Source organism: Cyprinodon tularosa, unplaced genomic scaffold (assembly GCF_016077235.1).
Source record: "Cyprinodon tularosa strain WSP-4 unplaced genomic scaffold, ASM1607723v1 ctg205, whole genome shotgun sequence".
Taxonomy (NCBI): domain Eukaryota; kingdom Metazoa; phylum Chordata; class Actinopteri; order Cyprinodontiformes; family Cyprinodontidae; genus Cyprinodon; species Cyprinodon tularosa.
The window spans coordinates 1,108,717-1,121,540 of NW_024038756.1; the positions used below are offsets into that span (position 1 = coordinate 1,108,717).

General features: G+C 36.8%; 1 protein-coding gene across 4 annotated transcripts in view; it reads left to right on the forward strand.

Moving 5' to 3' along the window:
- trim3b (tripartite motif containing 3b) overlaps positions 1-12,824 on the forward strand; it is a 40,390-nt gene that overhangs the window by 5,767 nt on the left and 21,799 nt on the right. The window contains exon 2 of one of the 4 annotated variants that reach the window (XM_038285000.1): positions 9,636-9,684. The exons of the other annotated variants lie outside the window; for them this stretch is intronic. The gene's annotated coding sequence lies outside the window, so the exon portion shown is untranslated. The remainder of the gene's footprint in view (positions 1-9,635; positions 9,685-12,824) is intronic. 4 annotated transcript variants of the gene reach the window in all.

The following is a 12,824-nucleotide window of genomic DNA, read 5'->3' on the forward strand; positions in this document are numbered from 1 at the left end:
TCATTTATATAACTTCCTTAAGGAGTGAGATTGTATTTATTGATATAAAGCACATGTAGGAGATTTTATTATCCCTCCAGTCCTACTCTATATGTTATATTTTGATGAGGACAGCTCAATCCAGAAAACTTTGTTTTACCTAAAATATTTCCTTGAAAAAATCTGCGAAAAGGTTTGAGATTGAAATGAGTTAGGCACCTTTCGTGTGTTTTTTCCAACTTACATTTAGTCTCTAATAAAAACAGGTGATCTAGTTAGCTTTAGTTGGTTTATATACTTTTAGATTTTAAATTCATTTATATTACGCTGCAAAAATATTGCAAATTACAAAGTATTGTAATGGTGGAATTGTATGTTTTAAAACACAAAGAAGGAAGAAGGGTACATAGATTTTAATAATTTTGCTAATTTCATTTTGAAAAGTGTGGCAGTCATATGTATTCATTCCTCTTCCAGTAGAAACTGATAAATAAAATCCAATGCAACTGACCACCTTCAGAGGCCACCTGTTTTATACATTAAGTTCAATAACATCTAAATTCTTGCAATATCAATTCAGTTGTTAAAGAACTTTAAAGAACATTGTGATGAAAACCAAGGAAAACAGATCAGGAGATAATCTAAAGGAGTATTTGATTATAGATTAATATTTTAAGCTTTAAATTAGTTATAAAGCCTATTTAATGCAACTAAACTGGCAGGGTGGATAAGCAAAATTTAAATGAAAGAAGTAAGCATGTTAATTGTAAGAACCTAAGGTGTTTTCGGGACATTTAGCAAGAATAAAGGCATCAATACATAAATCCAAGTCGGATTTTATTATAGAGATGTAGCTGACACAAAGGATGTGGGTAAAAAGGGGCTCTCTGCTTGAAATTGGACTTTTTCTTACAGGAATTTTAAAATGTTATATAGTAAAAAAAATAAAAATAAATAAAACCTCCACTTTAATGTATGCGGTCCATACTTTTCGTCTACAGGGAGATGGAAAAACCAGAGTGGACTGAGTTAATTAAAGTTAAATCCTGGAGGGAAACTTGGAAGTACTCTAATACGATGGCATAGTTAGAGCAGAGTATACTTATGTGTTAGAATGGTCAAGTCAGGCGTGTCCATATAAACTGTAAAACTCCTTGCATAAATATAATAAAGCAAATTATATGCATGAAACAAGTGTAGCAATATGGCAATTGCCATACTGCTACACTTGTTAAAGTAAAATCTGTTGGGCTCTTTTTGTCATCAAGACAATTATTCTTATTGCCACATTGCCAGACAGGACACTGTTGAAAAAAAAAAAAAAAAGAATGGTCAAGTCAAAGCATAGACCTAAAGCCTTAAAAAATGCTCTTAATAAATGCAATCCCTTTGAAGTAAAGCTAATGTATTTTGCAATAAAGGAAAGGAGAACAACTTAATCTCATAGATGTTCAAAGTACTTATAGTCTTTTTTCTAAAGAACTTGTAGCAGTCACCACAGCAAAAGGTTTTGCTTTTATTTTCTCAAGGGAAGTTAGGGGATAAGAGTGTGCTAAATTTAGGCTACACTACCCCTCCACACTTAAAAAAAAAAAAAAAAAAATCAAACAGCATAGATTAAATTTACAATTGTCGTCCATCACTTCGAATGTGTTTGACAACCAAACTTAAAGCTGCAACATGAAAAAAGATTAAATGAAAAAACAAATAACCAGATGTGAACTCCGTTGTAAGGCACCCTAAAACTAAAGGAACCACAGAGCCACATAAACATTTTGGTCCAAGATGGCCATCGATGTGTCTAAACTACTCAAAAGTTCCCCTTTATGAAACATAACTAACACGGATATGTTTTCCCAACTCGGTTAAGACGCTGCTGATGCACATGTAAGCAAAACCTTACATGGACTTGAAGCAGATGCTATGAATAGAATATTACGCCAGGATTTAATCAGCGGATGACTCCAGCTGAACACTTTCAAAGATGCATGAGCTGATAGGCTGGAGTGATGAACGGGGACATTTGTGTAAACATTAAAATGGTGACCCGATGGAACCCCGAGTTGATCTGGGCTGAGCAAAGGCTGGAATGTCCAGCTGGTATGGGAGGAATGTCCCAGGAGCTACATGCAAGCGGTGGGAGTCAGACGAGAAGAGATGTAAACCTAGCAGTGAAATGTGATGAATGGTTGCCAGAGCCGCTGTAATGATGGGATTTTCTGCTCTGTTTGTGCTGCAGCTATATTTACCTCTTTGCTTAGCTCAATATCAGACTGCTACAGCTTTTTTTGAGGAAAGTCACTGTTTCACTCTTGAATGAATTGGAATGAATTGTATTAACATTACGGTTCATGTTTCTCAGAACATGTAATAGACCCTGTCACTGAGAGTCATCTTGGCCGATGGTTCCTGTATGTTTATCAGATGTTCCTTAACTTTTCTTTGTCAGAAATCAATGTAAATGCTTGAAAAAGCTGCCACATAAAACAAATCCTAACCAAACTACTTTAATCTAATTAAGCAATGTGTTGAAGTTCACCCTAAAACAAACTCCTTTGTAAAATAGGCTGGAGATGTAGAGCTTTATTGTTTTCAGCAAGCAGAAAAAAGCAGAGATTCCTTGTAGAGCTTAAATATATATCTATTTTTTACATTTTCTTTTATATAATTCTTCAGAGTTTGATCTACAGTAACAGCATGAGACTCAGTATTTATTTTCCATTCATTGCTTAAAAAATTCCAAAATCATGTATGAGTTACATAGAGAGAAATGTTCCAAAAACTTTTACACTTTTTTTTTTTTATGTACAACCATTCATTACAATATGTCGGAATATAAAGAAAAAAAAATCTAATGTTTTTTTTAAGCTTTAAAGTTCATTAATCAAAAGGGGGGTTTGTGGGAGGAAAAAGAGCAGAAAGACTGCTTTAAGGAAAAGTAAATACAAATAAGAGAAAGCAGGCTCAAAGAAATAGTTTGCTTATAAAAAAATATACAAGGATTAATGTACATAAAAAGATATCAAGTAACCCTTTTAACATTTTTTATGATATGTTTGAATGTAAACATCCAAAGTTTAGGTAACATCCCCACAAGGTCAGGGGAGCCACATCAGGTAAAGTCTAAATCATCTTAATTGGCAAAGCTTTGAAAGTATTTGCAGTCGGTAAATCTGATTATTGCTAATGTTAAGGAAGTATTGACTCTAAATGCTTCTGATATCAGAGGAATAACACAGAAAGGTGCAGTTTGGTTTGGAAGCAGTTCATTTTTTGGTAGTTTTTTGGTCTGCCATGGTGTTTCAGTTTGCAGATGCAGAAGATGTTCATCAACTTAATGACTTCCATCTTCTGTCTCTGCCTGAATGCGACAGCATGCTGTTATTTCGTTTGAATAAGTTATGACAGAACAATGGATTTCTCCCCGACACCCAGTTAGAGAGCTGCTAATTAATGAATTACATTCCTCTGTATCAGTTCAAATATTTCATTTATAAGTAAGCCTCGTTATTTCCTATTATAAAAAAAAAAAAAAGCATTATTAAGATTTCTCCTTTGACCCAGGAGTGTTCCTCGTAGCCGTCACCTTCTTCCACCTTTCAGTTTAGGAGCTGTATTATAGAGAAGCAAGATGTGCCACTTACTAAATGTGGTGCACTATAAAACTGTTGTGTCGAGTTTTTTGTGCTTTTACAGGACCTTTATAGTTATTGGATGATGTTTTTTGTGTTTTGAATTTTATTTCCCAGAAGAAGAAACATACAGCAATAGAGGTGTATACCTGGTATAAACTGTGTGGACACAGGCACATCCTGTGACACAGGCACCGCCCAGCTCGGATCACACAAGCTGATAATTTTAGCTGCCCTTATGTCACTCAGCTGCCCACTGTTTGTTGACAGGGAAACAAAAAGGTACATCCCTCTTGCCAGAAGGCTGCACGTAATAAAATTCTATGCTGTTACATGTTAGTCAGCAGGCCGGCGTTGCTGTTTTTCTGCCCTGTCATCATGGCAGCGATTTAATGACAGAGGCGTGATGATGCTTACCATTAGTGTTGAGACGGTTAGGTGTTTGAACAGCCTCACCACTCTGACCAATAAAGGTCTTTGAAGTGCCATCGACCCAATTGTAATTAATTTAATCCTTGGATGTCTGAGTTCAGATTGCATCAAACCAGATTCGCTGTGTTAATAATGTCTTATAATAGTTGTTAATGCTATAGTCGTTTATGTTATGAAAATTATAATGGGGATTACAAATTTTAAATCATTTCATAATTTTTTCATATTTATAAATAGTTTATTTATAAATAAGCTAAAAAAGGATAGAGAAAATAAATTATATTACAGATGTAAACCTCTCAAGAAATGACCATCTATCAGATGGTATCAGGAAGAGGAAGAACATCTATCAAAGAAAGTGGGAGAATCTTTTGTGCAGAAAAATACTCAAGATTTATTGAGGGGCATAAAGAAAGCCAGCAGATTTCTTAATTCTACAAAAAAGTTTTCAGTTTTGATGTAACAGAAAAGTGAACTTTTCAGCCTACACTCAAAACATGATGAGTGTTAAAAAAAACTCCCACCTGCTAAAACATCCTCATTGGGAAGCACGGTGGTGGCAGCATCATGTCATGAGATCCTTTTTTCAGGGACAATCAAAATGACCAAAGCATATCCAGGCTAGATCAATACCTTCATTTCACTGAGAATTTTACTGAGTGTGAGAACTTTGATAACCAAAAGAACGGGCAAAATGTAAGGCAGCTTTAATTGCAGCAAATAGGTTTTTTTTTTTTTTTACTTTGACTCACTGAAACAGATACTGTTTTCAGATTTTTATTAAAAAAAAAAATAAGCAAGTGATTGGGTTAATTTCTCCTACTTCAGAAATATCTCGCTTTAAATGTCAATAAGAAAACTGTGGCTACATTACAAAATAAAAGGTTTGAAGGATAAAAATACTTACTGCTTTGAGATCTGCTTATATAAATGTAAAGTTCTTCATAGATAAAATGCATTAATATTATTACTTTCTGGAGTAAATTACTAAATTATGAAAATGCAGATTATATTAGGCTTTACTTACAGTTAAGCAAATATGTCTTCTTTATTTTTTGAAGTCCCTAAAAATGTTTATGGCTCAATAAAAAAATGTAGATTCTCCAACATTCTTTTCTGTGCATGATGTTGAGCTGTGGAAGCAAAAAAAAAAGCCCATGGCAAAGTTCCATTGTTTTCACATTATATTTGACGTGCCTTTCTTCTGTGTGTTCAGCTCTTACATAAACTCTTCTTTTGACCTTTTTTCTTTCGTTTGCCTGAAATCTCTCATGTTATGACATAGTTCTAAACTCTGCACATTTCCCTTCAACAGGATCAGTCTGATATATTTCCACCTACCTGAAACAGCACTGTGGTCCAGTTTCAGTACTGACCAAACTATCTGTTTGTGTTAATGCTGTTTGACTCATGGCTTCTATTCCCTCGGTTATTTAAAGAAACAAATTATTTCAGGGTCAGTTCCTCTACCCTGTGGCACAGACCCATTTTCACTGAAATACTTCCAAGCGTATGGTAAGAAAAGTGGGGTCAGCTGATGAAAGAGAAGCATGAGGATAAAAATGTGTGCATCTTGTTCTTTTCCTTTTTGATGTTTTATAAAATTTCCATCTATATGATGTTGGCCAAACGAGCTTATGCATATTCCACTTCACTTTAGATGTTTCTCGTAAAATCAGTGTAAGAATATTGAATGTCATTGTAGGTAGATTCATTTATTCATTTCAATAAGGTGAGAATTAGTTGATTTGGTTTAAAGTCATCACATATCAGGAGGTTGTTACAGACAGAATCTGCATTAGCGTTTATAATCGGAGAGGCAAATGAGCTGCATCTAGGAGTCCATCTGAGCTGCTCCTGTATCTATTAATCAAAGTCGTTCTGCTGGAACTTGATGTCTACTTCAATGTTTTTTTCCATAGTCTCTTGATAAAGTTTTACTTTATTAAGAGATTGAAATAAAGTTTTTTAAAGACTACAGCAGTGTTTTTTCCACTCACGTAACGTACTCTATACATTACTGTTACAGTATGTTCCCTAGATAGTCGGGAATGGCGACCTAGTGGTTAGGGCATAGACCCTAGAATACTTGCAGTTAAATTAAATTAAAGATAGTAGCAGTATGAAATGAATTGTCACATTTTCTTCTCAAAGCCTCATCTTGCCAAATAGACCAGATTTAAGGAGCGCAAAACATAAAGACTTCTCCACAACAGATTTTGTCACCTGTGTTGTGGCTCTCTGCAGCCCCTCCAGAGTTACCTTGTGCATCTTTAATAAGGGCAAGTCAGAAATCAACCAGGAAGAGGTTGAAACTGTGTGCACACAAAGACCCGGCATTCAAACAGGGATGTGATATTTTTCAATGTTTAAAACTTCCACTTAATCCCCCCTTTTTCATTAATTTCTTACTTATTGAAAACTACATGCTTTTAATTCATAACTGTGCATTCTCGATCAGAAATGTCAAGTTAAGATGTGAGGTTTTGTTTAAATCTAATCCCATCAGCATCAGGTAAATTAAAGCTTTTAAGGTTTTTAACATCAAATTTAAAATGATCCACTCTGTGATTTCAAGGATGAAAAAATTTAGTGGAGAGACATAGGAAAAAGCAGAAACAACCATATGTACTGTGCATTATGGTTATCAATCACTGCTTTTAGTAACCTATGTTGTGATAAGCTCAATGTTTGTCTGAAGCCTTAATCTCACATAATTTACTTTTCCACACCTGTTTTGCCTGAAGGTAACTCTATCATTAAAACAACCGGTTAAATAAAAACATTGGATTTCTTGTGCCAGCCATTGATAAAGTGCTTTGCAATAACACTTGATTTGAACAGAGATTTTTATGCCTTTTTGTTTTTTTGAAATACAAAAAAAAAAAAACACAAAAAAAACCCCAATATGTTTTGAAAAATCCCGCTGATACTAACTGCAGTAAAGACATTGGAAACCAGGCAGGTTTTTGCAACAGAATATGCATTTGTAAGGTGTGTGGCAGGGGCGGATCTATATTAAATGGACATGGGGGGCCAAGGCCAGTGGAAGGGATTAAATATATAAATATATATATATATATATATATATATATATATATATATATATATATATATATATATATATATATATATATATATATATATATATATATCAGTGGCGGCTGGTGAAAAATATTTTTGGTGGGGCTGATATAGCCTAGTGTATGTCTCCAACTAATCCGGAATAAGAATTCGATTAAACAATTGGACAATACATACAATTTAACAGTAATGATTTAATTTACTATATAATAACAGTGATGATTTGGGTCACTGTGACGGGGTTCTTTGGCCTCCAAGAATCCAGGCTCAGTCGGGTTACCGGTGTTGCTGATTTATTGAGCTCAAAAAATCAAAACAGGGTGCAAAAGAAACTAAACATATACCAGATACTCTGGGCCTCAGCCTCCCTCCAGTTACCAGCAATGTAACAAAGAAACAGACAACAAAAATTGCCGCTTTTCTTCCCACAGCCCTCATTAAATAGTTTAAGCCCCTCACCTCAGGCTCTCTTATTTCTGATTTCTTCTCATTAATCAGTTTTGTCCATATATTACCTCCACAAACAATTAATTTACAAAAACAAATAATTTTTACAACTTAATTCTTTTACACAGATTCGTTGACTTATTCAATTACACCAAACTGGATTTGAACCCAGCAAAGATGCAGCCAGACTGAAGATGACAAGTCCCCATAGCATAAACACGTACACACCCACACCCACCACACACACACACACACACACCCACACCCCCCACATACCACACACACACACGGCTAACCCCACTGAAATATTAAGTGTGCACCCTCAATATGCCAGCAGGTAATCAGGAACAGCTTGTGTGTTTTAAGTTCATGGAGCTACTGGGCTCAGCGCGAGTGTATTGGTCCTCACAAACACAGTATAGCAGGAACGTGTGTGTGGCGCGCAAAGTTAGAGAGGTTGTTTTAAGCGAGGAGGTGGATTCGTCACAGTCACAATAACCATGACATGAAATGTTCATATCCTACAACAGGGATGTTCTTCCGGCAAACGGGTAGATAAATAAGGATCTCACCGAATTTGGTGGAAGCTGCATCTTCCTTGTTACGTTCGCCATCGTCCCTCTCATTGTCTGCACCTGCGCTTGGGTTCAGAAGCCTGTAAAAGCGCAGTATTTTCAGCGCCCCAAGACCATAAAGTTCCGAGACGCTGATTGGCCATTAAATTCACCTAGCAAAAGTACATGATTGACAGATTCTCTGCAAATGTGGGTCAGTCTGATCACAGCCCCCAGAACAGAGACGGTAGGAGTCTGTCTGTGGAAATCCACAAATTAATGACAGTAGATAGGGAAATGTAGTTTATATAATTTGTTTTGCTTATAGGTACACAGTCTAGAGAGTAAAACTGACATTTATGATTTAATTTCTAAAAATATATTTTACGTTTCTCTCTTCTTATCAGGGAGGGCGGTGCCCCAGCGCCCCCTATGGGCCGGCCGCCACTGGTGTGTGGTAGTTAGCTGCTAATATAGTCGGGATTTCTGAAATTATGTTTAAATTGCAATATTTAGCTAGATGTCTATCCTCAGTAGCTCTCTGTCATTTCTTTAGATGGCATAACTGCTTTCTAAAATAGTATGTGCCGCTTGGAGCACGTGACCGTCAATGGTAGGAAGGGGATAAGAACTGATAGCTCTATATATAGACATACATGTATGTGAACCCTTAAGACTGATCTGTGCAGGAGATCAGAGGGGTGCCAGCACTAATGATGTGCTTTTATGTTTTTACATGTCTTTATAAGGAGAAACACCAAAACTTTACACATTAGTGTAGTCTTACCGACAGGAGTGGTAGGTACTGGATATAGAGGTTTATGTATGCTCACCTTAGGAATAAGTGTAAAGTGATTTCATTTAATTTGTGGCGCTTATTAATTCATTTGGACAAGTTCAGAGAATTTTCAAAAATACATTATGTTTAAAACTATCGCATCTTTTTTTTTTTCAATCCAGACATGGTTGAATATTATAAGTTTATATATTCATATACAACAAATATTAGCAATTATCAGGGTTGTAGCATCATAAGGTGTATTTTCTTTTTCTTTTAGGTCAAGCATGGCAGTTGTGTAACCATGCTGACGAACAGCTTTATTGCCAGTAGTACAAGTGCAATGGGGGGTGGGGGTGGGGTGGGGGAATGTTGCATCTCAACAAATTATGCTTAAAAAGTCAGATATGTGCCTGGAGGTATGCAAGACTTTTATAGAAGAAAAAAAGAGCAACACAATTTCTGTTAGATTAAGCCAGAGGCTTTTTGATGTATAAAAAAATATGTTATTTCTTTGCAACTCCCTAAGCGAAATGTATCCAAACCTTAGTGTATAGTGGTTCAGTAAATCTGCAAAATTCAAACTTGTCATTGTAGATTTTCCAACTATTGCAAAAGTTAATATTATGTGAATCCTGAACTCTGAATTGACACATTTTAATGTTTACCCTCTGTCTCATATCGGTGTCCTTCTGTTTGTTTTTATTCTTCTTCTTCTTTTTTATGTAGCGCTGAACAGCCAGAAATCTACCTTACAGCTAGAAAACAAAGACATGAAGTAAGACCTTAATACTTTTTTGTACATTCTCTAATATTTCTAGATATTTTAAATCTAAACTGTATTAGCATACTTTTTTTCAATAATTTTAAATAAAACACACATTTTGAGAAAGGATTAAAACTTTTACCACCATGAAATACTAAGGCAAAGCCTTTTAAGGTACATTTAGTACCTAGGTTAATACAGAGGTAATACATATTTGGGTAGAAACCTTGAAACACTTCATGTTGTTGCAGCCAAGGTGTGATGCGATGTGGTTGTCGCTTAGCTACAAGGTTAGATGCAGGGCAATGTTTCAGGGAACAGGGCCAAGAAAAACTAATTAAAAAATCTAGGGAAGAGCATTGGGACGCGGACACATTGGATAAAAGTGCTATCTCTGCAACTTTCTTCTTTGGTATCAACACCTTCAGTATTTTGTAGAAAAGCGTGTTTGTGTATGAAGACATGAGAACTAAACTCTTGCATCTGAGTTAAACAACTTACATTTCCTCTCTGAAGATACTGCATGGGCTAAAGAGACTTTAGGTTTTTGAAAGGGACATAGCAAAATGCCATTATAAAGAATTTTGAATTCAAGAATTAGCTGCACAAGTTTGTTTTTATTTGTGCATACATTATCTGTCATATATGCATAAGCTCATATTTGTTTAGATAGCTCATAGAAAGCTTAAAAACCACTTACTTTTGGCATGATAGGCAATAATTCTGGCTAAAAAAGTAATCTAGCTTCTGATCATTAATTATGAGGCTTTAAAGGATAGTTCATGAATTTACAAAAGGGTTTATATCAGAATACATTGGAATAGTTAAATATCATCCTGCTTTATTCTAAAACCACTTTTTTTTTTTTTTTTGCCTGAAAGCAGTCACCCTATGCCTGGCATGTCCAACTATCTTTATGTCATTCCAGAAGAGCAGGGACAGGGAAGCACATGGTTCATAACCTTCATGGACAAAGATTTAGACAAAAAGGGCTTCTAAGAGTGGGAAAGGGCCGGAGGGGGTCTGATTTAAGGAATTTTTGTTTTTTTTCCCATGCTTTTTGTTAATAACATGGGTCTGCTGGTGTTCTCTTGCCAAAACCTACAGTATTTGGTGGCGCGGTTCACAGAAGATTGAGAAGTGGCTGTGATCAAGATCAGTCCTCCAAGACCAAGTCCTTGCTTACGATCGGAAAAAGGTTGCATACCCTTTTTAGGATTAGAGGAGAGTTCCTGACCCAAGTGGATAAGTTCAGGTATCTTGGGGTCCTGTTCACACGTGAGACGAGAATGGAGTGGAAGATGGACAGACAGATGGATGCAGCTCCTGGTGTGATGCGGATATTGCGTCTCTTGTGGTGAAGAGAGCGTTGAGCTGAGAGGCAGTCAGTCTATGTTCATACCATCACCTATAGTTATGTAATCTGGATAATGACAGAACAATATCCCAGACACAAGCGGCTAATTTAGCTTCCTCAGCAGGGTGGCTGGACATCCCCATATAGATAGGGTGAGGATCTTAGGCCATAGAGGGGGGCCTCAGAGTAGAGCCAGTTCACCTCCATATCAAGAGCAATCAGTTGAGTTGGATCGAACATCTTTTTTGGTAGCTCCCCTGGACGCTTCCCTTGGGAGGTGTTCCAGGCACATTACACTAGGAGTTGGCCCAGGGGATGGCCCAGGACATGCTGAAGGTACTATGTCTCTTGGCTGTCCTGGACCACCCTGGGCTTCCCCAGAGGAGCTGGTGGAGTCTGTGAGTCTCTGCTGACACTTATGCCCCCATCACTAAGTTCCAGATAAGAAGGAGATGACAAGTATGAGTAGGATTAAGGTTTTTTTTTTAACTGCTGTTTGTAATTCTAGCACTCAGGTTTCTTTTGTTGGGTGTTCCATGTCTTTGTGATTTGCAACTCAATAGATTATTTCATGCAGCTTTTAATTGTAAATATATATTTAATTTGGTCCTTCAAACTCTTGATTGAGAATTGTTTAGTATCCTTGCCCCTTTTGCAGTGCTATCTTTACAAATGGATGTTTTTAATGGTGGATAATCCATTCATCATTGCCAGCTGTTCTACTCATTCAGTGTTCAGTGAGTGTGAGTTTTGCTGTTACCATAAGTTCAAACTAAGCTACAGTTCACATGCATTATTTGGAATAATTTACATGCTCAGTTTTAGGCCCCGTCTACACAAAGTCAAAGCGAACACGAAACGCTAATATTTTCCAGAACGTTTGTCGTAAAGACGGAGACGTAAAATAAATGCGATCGTCCATTTTTGGGTCCATTTTCGTGGTTCAGTCAAATTCAGGTGCTGAACCATGTCGTTGATATTGCTCTGTTCTTCCTGGAGATATTCCAGAAGAAGAAGATTCTGTTGTAAGCCCGACAGCAGGGTGAGTAGCATGAGCAGCAACCATTCAACACAGTACGGCGCCATTGTTGTTGTGATACTGTGTCGCACATGCGTGTTTACTGTAGAGGCGACGCTATGACGCATGCGTGTAAAAAAAAAAATGCGGTTAGAGCTTAAAGATGGAAACGCGAAAACGCCGCTTCAAAATCTTCCCACTCTAAAGGCTTAATAAAAAAAAGATCGTTTACAGACCCCCGAAACGCCGGCTTCGTATGGATGAGAGGCTGGTTTGGTGAAAAATGTGTGCTTTTAGGCCAGGGCTTGACTTCGTGTGGACGGGGCCTTAGTTTCCAATCTCTGCATGTTGTCATCAAATGGAGGATGTTGATCAGGGCTCGATGTTAACCATTGCCCGATCGCCCGGGGCAAGCAGTTTTTATTGTCTGGAGAGTACAAATTATATTGCATTTGCCCACCGGGCAAATGCAATATAATTATAAATATTCATCACTCAAAATGACTTTGAAATCACCGACATTCGCTGAAAACGACCCACAAGCGTTGCCAGCGCCATCTTTGTTGTTTTGTACACATTCTCAAGTGATTTGAAAAAGCCGCGTGATTTTCCACTAGATGATTCAGCTCTTGGGGAGAGAATTCTCCGGAGGAACTATATTTATCAAACATTATACAGGGCAAGTAAAAATTGTTTCTGGGCAAATGAAATGTGAAAGCCACTTGCCTAAAGGGCAAGTGGTAAAAATCTTTAACGTCAACCCCTGTTGATTATATT